This window comes from Dermacentor albipictus, chromosome 10, assembly GCF_038994185.2.
Source record: "Dermacentor albipictus isolate Rhodes 1998 colony chromosome 10, USDA_Dalb.pri_finalv2, whole genome shotgun sequence".
Classification (NCBI taxonomy): Eukaryota; Metazoa; Arthropoda; class Arachnida; order Ixodida; family Ixodidae; genus Dermacentor; species Dermacentor albipictus.
The window spans coordinates 60,467,685-60,485,383 of record NC_091830.1 but is presented as its reverse complement, the minus strand read 5'-3'; positions in this window follow the sequence as shown (position 1 = coordinate 60,485,383).

Here is a 17,699-nt window from a genome sequence, read left to right as displayed (position 1 = left end):
CTTGTAAGCGAAGTGCCCATCGGCCTAGGCGACTGAGTTGCAAAATTCATTTCTAGGCAATATATGAAATTTTCTCGAATTTCTTTATGAACATAAATTCTATCTCGTTTCATTATGTCTACAGCCAATGGTTAGCTTTTATGCTGTATTTGAAGACGGAAATAGTGTCGGCATGTTTCTGTAGTTCTCATAACTGGAAAGGCTGATTGGCGAGCCTCAGTTATTACAACACAGCTAGGAGTCACTCGTGGAACTCCTTGACATATGCGTAGTCCTCTAGCTAAAAGTTTTTGAAGTCGCTCTGCAGACATATGGGAAAGTCCATGTAAGATGGGCGCAGAATACGGAATTTTTTGTGGTATTAATGCATTGTAAACAGTCAGCACAGACGACACTGATCCGCCCCATGATTTGCCTGCAAGCCTGCGAAGTGCGGTCACTCTCGCATTTACCTCGTTTTCGAGTTTTTTTTCATAGGGGGTTCCCAGGATAGCTGCTTATCAAGTAATATGCCAAGAAATCGATGCTGTGTGACAATAATTAGAGGGTGTCTTTCCAGATTAGAAGTGAAGGGCAATACAGCCATTTTGGCGTGTGATAGATCCAGTCCTCTCTCTCTCTCTCTCTCTCTCTCTCTCTCTCTCTCTCTCTCTCTCTCTCTCATTTTCTATTTTTTTTAACATTGGTTAATTATATTTATTCCGTTTTGCAATGTCACCTGAAGTAATTGAACATTAGTCCCGGATGTCCAAATACATGCATCATCTGCACACAGTTAAAGCTTCAACTTTGGTGGTAGTCTTTTTGTTAGATCAGCCATGCCGCAGTTAAAAAGAAAGGGGCAGAGTACGCTTGCCTGTGGTACTCTCTGTTTGACAACATGTTCAGCACCCTTTCCTTCACCCGTGTGAACAAATATCTTGCTACTTGATAACAATTCAGACATCCCTCGCAAGGACCTGCCAGACATTCCGAGTTTCAACAAGCTTAGCAGAACATGAACTTGACTACCAGTGCCAAAGGCCCTCTTTATATCTAGGAATACCGGAATCGTCAAGTTTCCACATGCACGCTCGTGCCCCACAAAGGTTACTATATCCAATATTGCATCCATTATGCAGCTCTGTTTTCCAAGACCTGCTAAGTAGTTGGACAACACGTCTGTTTCATTCATGAAGTCTCGCGTCGATCATGTTCTCCATTACTTTGCATAAGGAACTTGTCAAACTAACTGGGCGGAAGGATTCAAGGCACAAGGGCGTCTTACCCGGTTTTAAAATTCGTACGATTACAGCGACTTTCCAAGAGTCGGGTACAGTTTCCTCTATCCATAGATTATTATAGATGTCTATAAGAGAGCATTTGTACCTGTCGGCCCGAGGTTTCTTAGCATATTGTACGTAATTACGTCCGGCCCAGCAGCAGACTTTTGGCGGCATGATGCGATTGCACATTGAAGCTCGCTTAATAGGAAAACATGATCTAATTGTGGATGTTGTGCCCAATAGCAACCAGTAATTTCCTGCTTAGCTAGCACTACTGAATTATGAAATTCTGCGCATTGTGATGAAAAAGCAGGTCTAGAAATAAGTTCAAAAAATTTATCTGCAAATATTATCTCACACGTATCCCGAGTTACAGCGAGAACACGAAATGGGCAGCTCTGTATTACAGGTCCGCTTAAAGAACCAATTACTAAAAAAAATCGTGGGATGGGCGTGTGAGGAAACCGCGTGCTGCAGAAATAACGCCAGCTTCGTTTGCCTAAATTTTCCATGCGTCTGCGCATTACACTGTGTATTTTCTGAGCCTTTCTGTATGCTTCTAAACTTGCGCTCCGTCGGTATGTTCTTTCGGGTGGGCGTCTGATGGCTCTTAGGTGTTCATACTCCCCGTCAACCGGCAGCATAATCTTTTGGAATTGAGACCTTTTTGTGCATATGTTCATATTATTCAGCGGTGGACATTGCATATGTGCACCGTTGTATGTTGACTAATTTGATCTTTTAGGTGGTACCGAAAAGCTTGCCAGTTGGTTCGTCTGCTGTAACGCTTGATATCATAGTCCGTGCTAGGGCGATTTACAAGGATGGTAAAATGATCACTTCCGCGCGCTTCCATATCTGTTATCCATCCCACACCATTTACTAGATCAAGTGAACACAGGGTAACATCTATGCAGCTTGAATAATGATATCCACCTAGAAATGTTAGTGACCCATCGTTTAAAACAGTCAAGTTGCATCTATCTATGGCGCACTCACTAACGTTACCACGTGCATGGTCACTGCCCCAGATCATGTTGTGCGCATTGAAGTCTCCACACACACACACACACACACACACACACACACACACACACACACACACACACACACACACACACACACACACACACACACACACACACACACACACACATATACATATATATATATATATATATATATATATATATATATATATATATATATATATATATATATATATATATATATATATATATATATATATATATATGTTAGGATGAGCTATGTTGAAAATATACACTAGCGCTTCTACTGACGTACAGTTTAAAGGTTGTAACTATAAATTAATCGCTGTTATGCAGAGCTTACTGAGGGATACGGTACATGCGATGGATTCTGGAAATTCAGAATCACGGGACTGAATTTGATAACATGGTAAGTCCTTTCTGATGCATAGGAGCACTCTACTAGCAACACTTTGACGAGAGATCTTGTATATCACATAATTCGAGAGGCGGAAATCGTCACTGGTTCCCGCCTCTTGAATGCAAATTAATGGAAAATTGTATTGTACAAGGAGTTTACGAAAGTCGGAACACTTCCTGTATAGACTGTTGGCATTGCACCGAAATATGGATACATTTTTGTAGAAGTTATTCATGTACTGCTTGCCACAGTTTTGGCCCGGACTGTTGACACAATAGTGCTCCCGAAGGCAACAAGGTCTTCACTTCTGGTAGATTGTTTGCTTCCGGCAGAGCAGATAGGATTGCCTTAGGAGCTGCGAAAAGCATTGGCGAAATCAGTTGTGTCACTGATGCAGTGGTGTGTTCGCTATTAGCTGGCGTTGCTTCTGCTGTAGGTGTGTAATGTCGCCGAGAAAAATATGTGCGAATATTGGAGCTTTCTAGCGTATTACATTCCGCCTGTTGTCGTCTAAGTTTCCGTAGTATTGATGCATAAGAGTGGGCACTTGACTGGGATCCTCTTCACTGGTCTCTTGATTGTACTGTGGTTGTTCTCTCGAGGAGGAATAGCTTGATTCTCTTGGCTGTGGTGGTTCCGGTTTCCGCTGAGGTGGGTGCCCTTGCACTGAATCAACAATCTCAAGGTTTGGGGCGGGTTCATTGCATCGCGGTTGTCTTCCATGGATAAGTTCACGTCGATGCATTTGTGCCACTGCCTTGTTTGGAGGGCAGCCTGAGTAGGAGGCGGCATGGTTTCCCGCACAGTTTGTGGAGAACCAAACGTGCCGATGTTATGAAGCTTTGTGCCGCCTGCAAGGCCCCACGCTTATCATTACGGCCTGTGGTATAATTCATATGGCTTGCTGCACTTGGACGAGCCTAAGGTTCGTGACGATGTTCTCGGCTTCCGACCACCGTAGTGGCAGGGTAATAGCCACGTCCTCAAAAAGGAAATGTCGTGCCTGTAACTTCACCCAACGTCTTGCTAGTCAGTCGTCGTCAATGCTGACCGTAAATGTCCAAATAACCAGAAAAATCAGAGCACCGCACAAAGACAGCGACCAAACAGATGTACTTCTTCTTCCATGATGTGCAAACTGTAAAGCCAAGCATGCTGCACCATACGGCGTGTGTTACAAAAAAGAAAGCAGCTACCCTTGCACAGACAATAGCGCAGATCCAGAGAAAACAGCGAAAACGACGGGAACAAACACCTGATCGCTATGTCGTCTTTACATCTAGGAACCAGAATCAACAAGGCATGCTACAGGGCGATGGTATGGCTTTAACTAATGGCAATAGGGTTTAATATTGGTAATTTGCCCAAGATAATGGTAATACGAGGTGTCGCGTAACCTGAGGTTCAATCCTACATGAGTATAGGTAAAGTATGCAGATGTCGAGATGGCGTAGTTAGCACGCCGAGTGTCATGTTGTGGCTTGTGCAACAGTGGCTATTGCCGGGCAACGTTTAGGAACATCAATGTTTCTAGGTTCATACCTAATTAAAAGTAAGAAGAACATCCGCATGGAAGTTTGCTGGGTAGGTGCTACGTATTGACTTGTTCGGTCAGCAAAAGGTTGCACGAAGGCTGCAGCGATGTTATTGTTTACTTTCTGACCTTCCTTGAGTAACGTTAGGCTGGCGGAAGCAGTCGAATGTGAAAACTAGCGCTGCTTCTGCCATAACTTACGGTAATGAGTGCCGCTTGCCTAAAAAGATGTAAAAATACGAGACCTCTATAACGGTTGCGACCCTATTGTCATGGTTGAATCCCTATTTTCACGGAAGAGAAATGACGTACCATTCGCATACAAGATTATCGATTTGCTTCAGTTCAGTTGGCATCATTATTGCCGGGTCCGCCCGCTGCGGAAATTGTGTAGCGCGGTGTGTAAGCTCCGTCCGTTTGACGGGTTCGTTTGGACCCAATCTCACCTGGGCGGGACCTTATTCGGCAGCACTGCTTTGGTCTCAGCGACATTGAATGGAACGCAGACAATGGTTCAATGCCTAACGGTAAACTTTGCAGGCCTCACTCTTTATCCACTGTCCGAACAATCAGCAGCCTACACGCAATGACACACGTGGCGACAAAATTGCAGGACTCTGAAGCAGCTGATGAAGGTCCAGGCCGGAGGTCACACAGGGCAACTCGTAAGGGAAAGGGTGTTGCTAGGGAGGGCGCTGATTGAGATGTCGCGTAGAGTCGCAGATTCCTACGCCCTTTGTTGCAGTCTGCTTGGCGGAGCTTTCGGGAGTCCACCGTACAAAAAAAAAGGAAACAATTCAGGAAAGCAAGAAAGAAGAGCGAGAGCTTTCTCTTGATCTTTGTTTCTTGTACGTTTGTCAGTGCTAGCGTGGTGAATAATCGAACGAAGGACGGCGAAGTAGCGCTTTCACAATGCTTCATGCAACTTTCAGCAGCCATTGGCCGCAGTGGCTCTGCGGCTGCTATGACGTTCTGCCACCTAACACTAGCTCTCACGTTCAATTACTTGGTGTAGTGGTGAAATGTTGATGTGGGCTAAATGCAAAAGCGTATTCGTTTACCGTAATTTAGGTGCAGGTTTTTCACTCCAGCTGGTCCAAATAATCCGAATCAATCAATCAATCAATCAATCAATCAATCAATCAATCAATCAATCAATCAATCAATCAATCAATCAATCAATCAATCAATCAATCAATCAATCAATCAATCAATCAATCAATCAATCAATCAATCAATCAATCAAAAATCTTTATTCCCTCCACAAGTATGTTCTTCTGTGGAAGACGAGAACTCGAAAAAGGTGGAAGTCGGCGTTCCCACGTGGTGTGATACAAGATGGGCTTTTGACTGCACATCTATGCAACACGACAACACTTTGCTGTGACAGGAAAAGCTACGAAAAGCACATATTTTCTATGAGAAAAAGGGGCCGATCTTTGTTAGTCACAATCATAAGTGAACCGACAGTGACGCCAATCGAAGCAAAGAGGAATTGTATCTTCAAAATTCGAGTGAGCAAATGATAGATAAATGGAAATGGAAGTGGAGGAAAAGACAACTGGCTGCGGGTGGGATACGCACCCAAGCCCTCGCATTACGCGTGCGATGTTCTTACCAGCTGAGCCACCGCGGTGTCGTTTTCCCGTTATCTTTCTGGGCTCTTGATGTTAATATCCTAAACTAACCGTGGTAGTGTTGCAGTCAGCGCCGTCACACACGAACAACTTTCATTTTAAATTTTCATTTTCATTTGTTCATAATTTGTTCATTGCAATTGAAACTACAAATAATTTCGTTTCTTTTTTCCTTGGATTCATTGAGTGTTGGTTTATGGCTGTGACGTGTTATCTCTGCATTTAAAATTTTTGCATCTCCAAAACTGTAATAAAAGACAACGTAGTTTGCGTCACACGCATCAAAACCCATGGATACGTTTTTTTGAGCGTCAGACAACATTTCCGTCGACTTTCCAAGCTTTCTGCTCAGCCGCCGTCTTATTTGGACAGCGGAGTAGCCTGCATTGTTTTCGGCTTTAACGCTGTATTCTCGAGGCGTATTTCTAGATAGCTTCATCAGAATCGGAAAGAGACCCAAGATGGCCGCTGCCAGCTTAGCCTTCTACTTTGGCGTCCAGCATGTGATGTTTGCGGATGCGAGGAGAACATTGACCACTTATTGTGCCATTGTCCTCAATTTTAAGCACAAAGACAACCTTTGTCCAAGACATTGAGGAAATTAGATGATCGTCCTCCGAGTGAACAGACAGTACTAGAGCACCGTCCCCACCGATCATCAGCTCAGAAGGCAGTGAAGGCACTTTTGTGCTTTCTCAGAACGTCTGGTTTGCGCGAGCGGCTTTAACTCAAGTACTGTCCATACACGTTTCTACACCTTCTCTCTCCCTTCTGTCTCTTCCCCTTCTCCCTTCCCCCAGCGTAGGGTAGCCAACCAGACTCTTGACTGATTAACATCCCTGCTTTCCTATATTCCTCTCTCTTTCTCTCTCTCTCTCGGCGTCAGTGGCGAGTATTGAAACACAGCCAATGCAGCAACTGCATCCCGATGATCTTTGTTCAAGATTGTTGGCAGTAGGCTTTCGACTGCCGAAAATTGCGCATATTCGCGAAATTGTTTCCTCGAGCTTTCTTGAGAGAGGCAATCTCACTTTTTCATGGCTTGGTCCCCAAGCTGAGGTGCGCGTGAACATGACCTTGTGCCGACCGACTTCCTACGAGCATACACGAGAAAGCAAAACAGTTTGAATTTTGAGAATTCAAATCCGCTCGTGCGTGGTTATTGCACCGACGTGCCACGAAAGTAATCGACAAAGTGCTTTCGCTAGCATCAGCGATGCGACAAAAATTGCACGTCTACGCGAAAAGCGTTCGTTGTCATGAATACGCAATGAATTTATTCACCATTCGGAAAATCGCGTTTATCGTGCGAAATGAGATAACGAAAAAAAAGTCGACATGGAAAACAGGCGTACATGCAGGAGTTGTCGTGTTGCTTTGTTCCAAAGGGTGAGGGGGAAAACTGCGAAGCTGTAAAACAAAACAAAAACAAAGAAAATAACAGCCGGGTCGCCTTCTGCCTCTCTCTCTCCCTCTTTTAGTGTTTTACTTCTCTGTCTGTAGACACCCTGGGCGTTTTGCATATTTTAAGGATTCGAAGCCACGACACAGGATCAAAAGAAAGCGTGCGTGAAGCGAAAGTTGCTTCCATCGTCGCCTTCAGAGTCAGGAAACTACAGTTGCAAGAAATATCTGCCGAGACGCCTGCGATTTACCGAAACCTGAGTGACTTCCACCTAATTCTAACAACGGCGAGATCACTCATAAGAGCGACAAAAGGCAGGAATTTTTCTGGCTACGGCATTTGATAGTTATACTGTATAGATGGTCATAGGACTAAGGTCGTAGGCCAAGTACCCACTGGAAACACCCGATTCGTAAAACAAACAACCACAAACAAATCTGAGAAAAAGAACGTAGCTTATTGCAGTCGAACAGACAATCTATTCTGAGAATCCTGAAATGCGTGTTCGCTTGCAAAATAGGCTGTGCATGCCTTAGAAATTGTTCATTCAGTAGAATCATTTCTTAGAAATTGTTAGCTTGCACGTATCACATGTTTACGCACAGGTTGCGAACACGTGCGCAATTAATAATGCCATTAGCATTCTTTGGGAATGTTGCCCAGTTTGCAGCGTGTCTGTTTGCACGCGTGCCCTCGGCTAACCTCCTTAAACGCCGACTTGGTCTCTGGGTAAAACATAGTCTAATGGGTAGAGCATCAACTTGGTATCTGGGTAGTACATAGTTTAATGGGTAGAGCATCAACTTGGTCTCGGGGTAAAACATAGTCTAATGGGTAGAGCATAAACTTGGTATTTAGGTAAAACATAGTCTAATGGGTAGAGCATCAACTTCGTCTCTGGGTAAAACACAGTCTAATGGGTAGAGCATCAACTTGGTTTCTGGACAGTACATAGTCTAATGGGTAGAGTATAAACTTGGTCTCCGGGTAGTAGTCAAATGGGTAGAGCATCCGGCTGCTGTGCTGAGGAAAATTTGTTCCAAACGGACAGTCTGACTCACTTTGGTCACTAGGTATGTGTCGCTGAGAATGTGCCGCTCTGCAATGAACATCTCTGACGCCCACTTGGGTCACTGGGCGTGCGCCATTAGCCATGCTCCACTCTTCGATGAACACGAAGCGTTTTAAAATTTATTCTTCGTCATATATATTCAGATGCGCGCCACGCGCGAGCATTGTGGTGGCGCCGTTAGATGACGCAGCGTGTCTGGATGCAAGTGCGTGAGAGAAGTCCGGTGGCAGCACATGCCATATACATGAGGTCTTTCGACGGTGGCAGTATGGTATGTCACCACATTGCGTTGCGGCTAATCGCGATAACGTCGATAAAAAAAAATTAAATTAGGGGGTTTTGCGTGCGAAAACCACTTTCTGATTATGAGGCACGATAACGTCGATAGTCTACCTTAGTTTATTTCTGCAGTATCTTTTCTTAAATATGCGTTTGTGGATGTGTTCGTTTATTGTTGTGCAAAATTTGCTTTTGGACCGGTATGACGCTCACCACTGAACACTGTAACGAGACGCTAAAAAGAAACAGCGCGTACATTCGGTCCATTATTTGGCTTAATGCTCTTTCAAAATGTTTTCTCAGTGTGCTCGTAAATTAACAATGTTTATTTGAAGAAGAGGGGAAAATTTTTTTCCCCTATTTACACTGCAGCCACAGTAGTCCGTACTATTGTGTTTTTTTCTTCCCCTTCCATTTTAACTGGCAAGTATGCGTCTGTATTTCACTGATGAACAGTGGGCGATGGTGGGACGCCTTAATTTGTTAACCAGTGTATTATTTAACCAGAACGGTGAAACACGGAGACGCGTGAATAACATTAACACACGACACCGCGCGGATCATCTTGTTCGTTTGTTTTATTCATCCATCTCGCCTATAGATATTTTTTCGCGATGTTAAAGGTTATTGAAAACTTCATCGAAAGATAAAGAGTGGCGCCTGCTGATCTCATAGATTTGTATTTAATATTACAAAGGAGCTATTATCTCCGTTCTGTAAACGTGTTCCAGCAAATCTGCATTGTAGAGCGTGCGTATACTGTATTGGGCAAATGCTACCACGATTTTGAGGTCAAACTGCAGAATGTAGAAAAAGTGCCGTTTCCGCCGAAGTTCCAGCATAGAAAGCGAATTGGCTGCTGACTCCAGTGTTTCATCCCTGTTTCTCCAAAGAGCGTACTTCTTCACAGATTTGTACAGTATGTATATACACCTATTTATATTCAAATGTATCAGAACTGTGCGGGTTGTGTACTTTTTGGACGATGCTGTGCTTGCTTCTTTTCCTGTTTTAGTATCGCATTTATTTTTTTCGCTTTTTTCTTGTTTTTTTGTTCCAACTGCCTTTGCAATGCGAATGTAGTCCCTTGTGCGCAGACCCTTGGTCAAGACCAAAACGAGGCTTTCAGTCTACGTTCTCGACATGTGAAACACATGGTAAAGAGCTTCACTTCATTTTACGTTCAGTGGAAAGCTTAGGATGTGCTGAATATTCATAAGGGCAGACTGACAGGTTAGTTGTTAGGGTCTTATATAAAGAGCTTTTTGGTTTGCAGTGAACACAAATATTCATAACTTAGTTTCACTGACGAAAGCAGCTTAGTATATTGACCTTCAGAGTGGTTACTTTCGGGGATAAATTCTGCCCCCCCTAGCTTCGTGACGTACGCAGATCGACCTTGATGTGGCTTCTCCTAGCTTTATACCGTTGCACTTGATTACAGGCTGTACCGGATCCAGTCTGTGCTACAGATCGTGCTCTCGGAAGCTTGCGAAAGCACGCAAGCTTTACGTCAGCGAGATGGGAGTTTACGAGCTCCGTGAGGACGCGCGCATTCGGCCGAGGATAAACTTCCACCCTGCGGAGAACCTCATCGCGGTTTACGGTGCGTAAATGCGATAATAGAACCACACAGGGCCACTTTATGGACCGATCCTCATAAGCTATTCGTATGAAGACGTCGTAAAGAGCTAAGAGCAGGACTCCCATCTGCTATCGGTGTGCTACGGTAGCAGGGAATGCCGTCACGCTGGGCCCGGTTTCAGTCTAGATTGAGGGAACGGCACTGCGGCGCCCCTGGGGACTTCCGTAGAGCTGTTTAATATCGGAGACAGCTCCCGTGGTCCCTGTCCTGGCCGCGTAGCAGAAGCCCAGCCTGAAATAATCGCTGCGTTGGGTACTGCGTGCAGTGAGGGGAGAAGAAAGTCACGCTTGGTTGTGATGACAGGAAAGTCAAGGAGTCGCACAACGCAGATACAATTTGCTCGTTTCGGTAATATTTGGTAATGAAAGTCCCAATAACTGGTGCATGCGTGTTTACAGTTATGAAAAAATGATAGAAGGGTTTCTGTCCAGATCTTATTGTACGTGGTCAACGTGACGTACGTCAAAAGGCAGTGTTTTTATGGAAAATACTTTCCAGAAGATCTTTGTTCATGAAAATGAGAAAAGTATTAAACCTCCCTGACTTCAGGGGAGCTGCAATGTACTAATTTTTGTTGAATATGTGTGCAGGACGGGTCGTTTGAAAGAGTATAGAGATGAAAGACTTAGTTTGGAGTAAAATCCGTGATATTCGGCTACAAGATACCAACTGATACTTAAAAATGCATTTGTAAGCATTGGTAAAAGAAAACGAATTAGCCAATTGGATGACACTATCTTCCCTACTTGTCCGATAAGCGTGGCCTATAGACGGACAGGTAGCTGAGTTTGTTTATTCATTGACTGTAACTTATTTATCATGCAGTTCAGGCCTTATTCATTAGTGGTATAAGTAGTGAGGACCCAAGAAAATGCAGGCTACTGCGTGAAAGAAACATATGCTTCTCGCCTACCTTTATAATTAAGGAGTTCACCAACATTATTATTTAGTGGTGGCCTGTCTTTTGCTTGTTTTGTAAGTTGCATTCGGTCTCGGGTGGTTCTTATGATATAGACTGGTTGTATGCTCTGCTGCGCTTGCGCAAGACATTGCATAGCTATACTTGGTACTTGTGACGAATAAATATTTTCAGTTGCCAGTGAAGCACTGTCGGGTCTGCTTTTCCGGTACAAAGTAGACTAAGGACTCTCGTGGACGAAGATTGTTGAAATCAATCAATCAATCAATCAATCAATCAATCAATCAATCAATCAATCAATCAATCAATCAATCAATCAATCAATCAATCAATCAATCAATCAATCAATCAATCAATCAATCAATCAATCAATCAATCAATCGACCGATCAACCAATCAATCAATCGATCAATCGATCGACCGATCAATCAATCAATCGACCAATCATTCAATCGACCGATCAATCAATCAATCAACCAATCAATCAATCAATCAATCAATAAAAAACTTTATGCATCCACACATCTGTGCTTTTATGGAAGACGAGGGCTCGAAAAAAGTGGATCTATCCACTTGAGAAGCTTCGAGCCCCCGTTTACATGGCATACGGTGAGAGCGTGGAAATACAAAAATGTGTGTACACGTTGACCAATGATAATTCCCTAAGGCATTCGGGACACTAAATTCATCGATGCTTTGTACAATTGTAACACTGCAAAAAAAAGCAATTCGGAAATCTGGAATAATATTATACATAATGTGTAGCTTTCACACGCAAAAAATGCATCAATCCTTCGCAACAAAAAATGCCTTAATTGCATGGTTCCCGTTTGTTTCTAATTACATTGCGTATTGATGAAGTTCGCTTAACAGCTTTGGAAGCGTGTAACGAAGCATTTGTTTTGTTAACATAAGGTGTGTAAATGGTATTTTCCAGATATCACTGCGTGAATTATAAGGCCTTGTGAGTGGTGTCAAATCTGAAAGTGTACGTAGAAATCCGTCTGAGTCGTATTTATATTTTCTGGCTAGATTTAAAGGGTACAATTTATGCACAGTTACAAGTTAAATATTGATGGCGATGAAAAGCATGTGTGCCATACCTGATTAATTCAAGCAGGCTATGTGACTATTGGTCACAATGTGAATGCCATTTAGTCATCGTCACCATGATTAGCATCGTGTCGTGCCATTTGACACGCGATGTGACATGCGCACCGCGTAGCGTAGAATACGTACAAACTCTGCATTGCTGTTCCGTTATATTCCACCAGGTGTCCCGACATGTAGCAGTTGCATAAAGCAGTTGCGTGCTGCATGCAGCTGAACCTGGTTATTTCAAGCAGGGAATACTGGAGCCGCTCCTCCACTTTACGCTGTGACTGGGCTGCGTGTGCTGTGCAGGTCTGGGACTTCTTTTTTATAGAAACTGGAATATTTTATGCAATGCTTATCCTTGAAGATGAATTACAAATTATGAGAGATCAATATTCCTAGATGCAAAAGCATACTAAAGAGGCCATTTTACCAGCATATCTTACACTACTAAGAATAAAAGGCCGTTGTAGTTACTATTTGTCCCAGTATTATCTAAATTGGTACAGCTGCAGCTGGTAACGACAGAGTTAGTACTGGCACTGACTACACAAGGTTGTTACTGCTACTAATGGATCTCATCTACGAACGGCAAAAGCAGTTAGCATTGCAGCATACAAGTTTTCTAGCCCATAACACATTGATCGGCCCTATACTCTGGCATATTCCGTAGTGGATTCGATAAATGCGTATAGGCTAGAAAATTCATATCCGGGTATGCTAACTGCGTTTGGATAGAGTAGCTGAGACCCATTAATAGCAGTGACTACCTTCTTTAGTGAGTAATGTGACTATCTAGTGTTATCAACTGCAGTTATACCAAGGTAGTGAGTGTCGTGAAAACTGCGTACTAAGCACGCCAAACATTTATTTTAGAGTACTCAGGCTGTGAGCCTGTGCATAGTGAGAAGGACTGCTAAAAATATATAGATTTGTGATTCTCAATGACTCCCTAGATGAGGTTGCCGTGTTTCTCAGGGATAAATATGAACACCAAAAAATAATATGCGGTTTTTGTTTTTGTGCTGAGGTGTATTGCGTTAAGCATGATGCAGTTACGGAAAATTTTGAAGTGGAGTTAAGGGGCCTCTTGCAAAAGTTATACACATATATTTTAAAAATTCAGTGACTTTCATCAAACGTGCCTTAAGCTCGTGTACTTCTGTACATGTTCCTATGGGTGGGCAGCGCAACCCGGACGAAAGACGAGAGGAAGTACACAATAGGAGCGCAGGCTAACAACTGGTTTATTTTTTTAAACAAGGGACTATAATATACAGAAAATGTAAGCACGTGTAAAGTGACGTTTACGAGGGTGTTAGCCTATCTTGCCATTCAATTAATCTGTTTCTTTATCCTGCAAAGTGATAGAAGCCTGGCTGACGCATGGGCCCGAGTTTACATGCATGAAGTAGGCTTCCACAATCTCGCGGTCGATTTGATTCATATTTGTTATACAATTTTTCGTTTGTTCAAGCATAGGTTTGCATAAGCAAACATCGGCTCCAAATTTTATGACCAATTTCGCAGTGCTAATTACTTTTTACCGCGGTGTAACTATTACCACTGTGTCCGTGAGGGTGCGAGTCATCAACCGGCACCGGTGGCTGCCAAAAGGTACGATTTTTCGCCAATTTTCCGGGACTTTCCGTGGAGGCCAGCGCCATTCCGCTAAGCCTATTCGAACAACTTGGAACTGCCCATAGACAGGCCTAACTTCTGCGAGAGAAGGCCGTCGTCTTCGGGCGGCGGCTGTGCGAACATGTCGACCGAGATGGAGACGTCCATTGTTCGGGACCCGGCGAATTCCGGCGTTAGCCAGATGTGTGTTGAAGTTGAAGGGGAAGAAATTTTTTCCGAGGAATTCAAGGACGATGCAGATTGGTCGCACGTAGGCCGGCGTATAAAGACCTTGGCCGGCGAGGGGACTGCCACTCGCCAGTCAAGACCTACGACGAAGAACTTTGCCAGGAACGTGGAAGCTTTGGTGACGAGGGCAGCAAGGATGGCGGACGCACTACCGAGGGAGAAGACCGAGGTGATAGTGCGGCCTCGGGGAGGCCTTAACATCGCGCGGACTCAGACCGCCACTGTGGCATCGGCCATCATGACGGCGGCGAACGTATCAAGGGAGGACGGAGCAGCGGACACCTTCTGTCCCTACTTGCAACACAACATCATAGTGGAGAGTACCCCCAACGATATACGTGCTTGACGTTACGCCGAGATAAAGTCGATCTGCATTGGTGGCAAGGAACACGTGGTTGGCGCATATCAAACTGCGCCATATGACACCGTTAAAAGCGTTATTAGAGGTATCTCAATAGAAGACTCCACGGCCGCAATCGACCGCAACATTGTTAACTCGAGAAATCCCTTGGCACTTGGCGCGAAGAGGATTGGTAGCTCGACCACAGTCATCGTGGCTTTCGAGGGCCTGGAGGTCCAGAATTACGTGTGCTATGGTCCCGTTCTCACCAAGTGCAGCCTATATCTAAAACAATTCGATGTATTTAAGCAGTGCGGAAAGGTGGGCCACCACCGCGATGTTTGTGCAAACCCTCACGTGAGGGCTTGCTTTGCTTGCGGGGCCGTTGACCCCAAGGAAGACTATAGATGTACCGCCACTTTCCGATTGTGCGGAAGGCCACATCTGACCGGTGACAAGGTTTGCAAGAATAGGTAGAATGTTCCATACGTAGTTACAAGGAGACAATGGGAGCGCTAGATGGCCGAGCAACAAACGCAGAAGCAACAATGAGCGTCTCTCAGAGCTGAGGAATTTCCATCGCTGATGTCAGCAACCGCCACACCTGCCGGCCCAGCTGGTCGCCGCGCGTTACGTTCCATCTCGAAGCGCAGGGCTAGCGATAGTGGACAGCGTATCCTCAGCCGTAAGCGATCACAGTCACGTGAGCGCGTGAGCCGGGCCGATGCAGCAAGGCACGGTGCCAAGAAAGCACAGGGGGGTACCACCACCACCACCTCCAATACCACCGCAACGACCAAGACCATTAGCACCAGCAAGACCGCCGATGGCAACAACAACAGCAAGACGAGGGAAGACGAGGCGATGAGGACGCTGAAGGAAGCCAATGAGGCACTCCGGCGCAAAAACAACGAGCTCGAGACGAAAGTCAGTAGGCAAGAGGCCACTATTAGGAAGATGGCAAACGAGATCGCGGAAATCAAGGAGCTTCTGACGACCCGTTCCACCAATAACGAAACGCCCCAAGCGGTATCATGTGAACCCACATCCAGCATCAGCAGCGCTGTACCACCAACATCCGCTGAGAAGGAACCGGCACCCAAGAGACGAGCGATCGAGAACCTGAAGGAGCGCAAGCTCAACGACCGGGTGGACAACCTGAAAGACAAGGCTATGAATAAAGGTGTAGCCATATGGTTCAATATAGGCCGAAGTGTAGAGGAACGCGGAATTTTGGAGGTACCATCCAATGTCTCGGTCAGAGTCATCCCTCGGGTTATACTTGTCTTGCAGACGAAGCAGCTGATGTGCTGTTGCAATGGCAGGTTCTGCTAACACAAACAAAAAATTGCGGCCCAACTCATCTCACGGTGACTGTCGGTGGTAGTGCGATTGTCAATAGAGCAATGTAGGGACGCAGCGTACTGTTGATGTCGTGTTTACTTACAATTTGTTGTTGTCATTCTCAGACTTCCTTCACCTCAGCTATACTTGAGGCTTCGGTATCGACCCACTTTGCTATTGCACTAGCTTGCCAAGGTCGCCCTTGTGAACATGACGGCAAGAGGACAACTGTATGTCTCCGACTACATGAATGACAATGAGATGACGATTCCTAAATGATGACTACCGCATAACTACAACCTGACTACGACAGGAAGACAATGGGTATGGCGACGAGGGTATGACAATGGATGCATGATAGCGACTACCTGACTACGACGCAGTGACGTACGATGGCACGAAAATGGTGGCGCAATCACAACTGAATGACGACAGCAAAATTACAGAATGACGAAGAAGGACTGGCGTCGATGGAACAGCGAAAGTGGTACGACGGCGACAGCGTGGAGACGATAGCACGGCGAAAACGGCACGACGACGATACTGTGACGCAGTGACTGTGACGGACTGTGACGGAGTGACTTCGATGGCATGGCGAGACTCAGCTCGGAAGCCGGCATGGCAACCCTGGCGTGACCACGACAGCATCAGGGCCACAAGCACATGCCTAGTGGCGCAAGCTTGTAGACAATTATATATATATATATATATATATATATATATATACATTCAGAAAAGCTGAGTTAGGCAAATAATGCTAAGCATACTAATTAAAGCAAAATGGTCTAGAATATAGTGGTTAAAAAGAAAGTCTCAGTTTCAGTAAACCAACACGTTCCAAGACTTCTTAGCATATATCGTGAACCTGCTAGCTCAGCCACGCGGCACTTCCGAGTTTTCCACTATCTAGTTCACGTATGGGATCAGTCTGCCTTAACCTAGTCAAAGGTTGGTCGCATCTTTTTTTCTTCTTTCCCCCGGCCAATAGATATGTCGTACTAAGGGAAAGAACAAATTCAATTTACATTGCACCTGCAAACTTTAATCAAAGCCGACGTCTCTACTTCCGAAGCAAGAGAAAAAAAGAAAGAAAAAGAAAGTGGCGAACTGCTTCCTTTACTGAATTTTGTTCATAGAAGCCGGCTTACGTAGAATAAGAATCGTCCAGCGCTCTGCTTTCCCGTCTGCTTCTCATCGCAGGTGCTGCCGAGGGTCTCAACACTCCCCAACAATCTGTATCGTGACGTCTGCAAACATTTAAAATCCACTCTGCCACGTTTTCGCAGACGTTTGCGCATATCGTTTTCGACCTGGACTACATCGATCGTCACGCGACTGCCTAGACGTCTTTTTTTACTTTGAGTTACATTCCCTGAGGCTTGAACTATGTGCGAAATTGGTTAACGAGAAATGCGCGCCCAGGCGTTATATTATTTTGTTCGGAGAGCCCTCGTCCATATATATATATATACAAAATACGATACTGATATCGTGGTCTGCATCGATGAATATGTGCAGGTTGTGCACTTTGTCACACGAAGTTGTATTTGGTAGGGACGAGAATTAGCAAAGCAATTTGAAGGGTGTAAATATCAAAATATCGTTGCCACGTGATCAGAGTACAACCCGTTTGTTTGTTTGTTTCACAAAGGGTAAAGTGTAGCCAGTGGTGACGTTGCCACAGGGATAGAGTAGTGTGTAGAGGGTAGAGCCTGGCGTACTTGGTCGGTAATTCTTTCGCGCGAGCGTCTCAGATGTTAAAAAAGGGCGTGACACCAAAGGCCGCTGTCCAGCTGTGTGTCTTGACGCAGAACAGACGGAAGGCGTATTACGCCGTACTTCGTTTCTGATTACTCCTGTCTATTCAGGGTGCACTATACGTGCA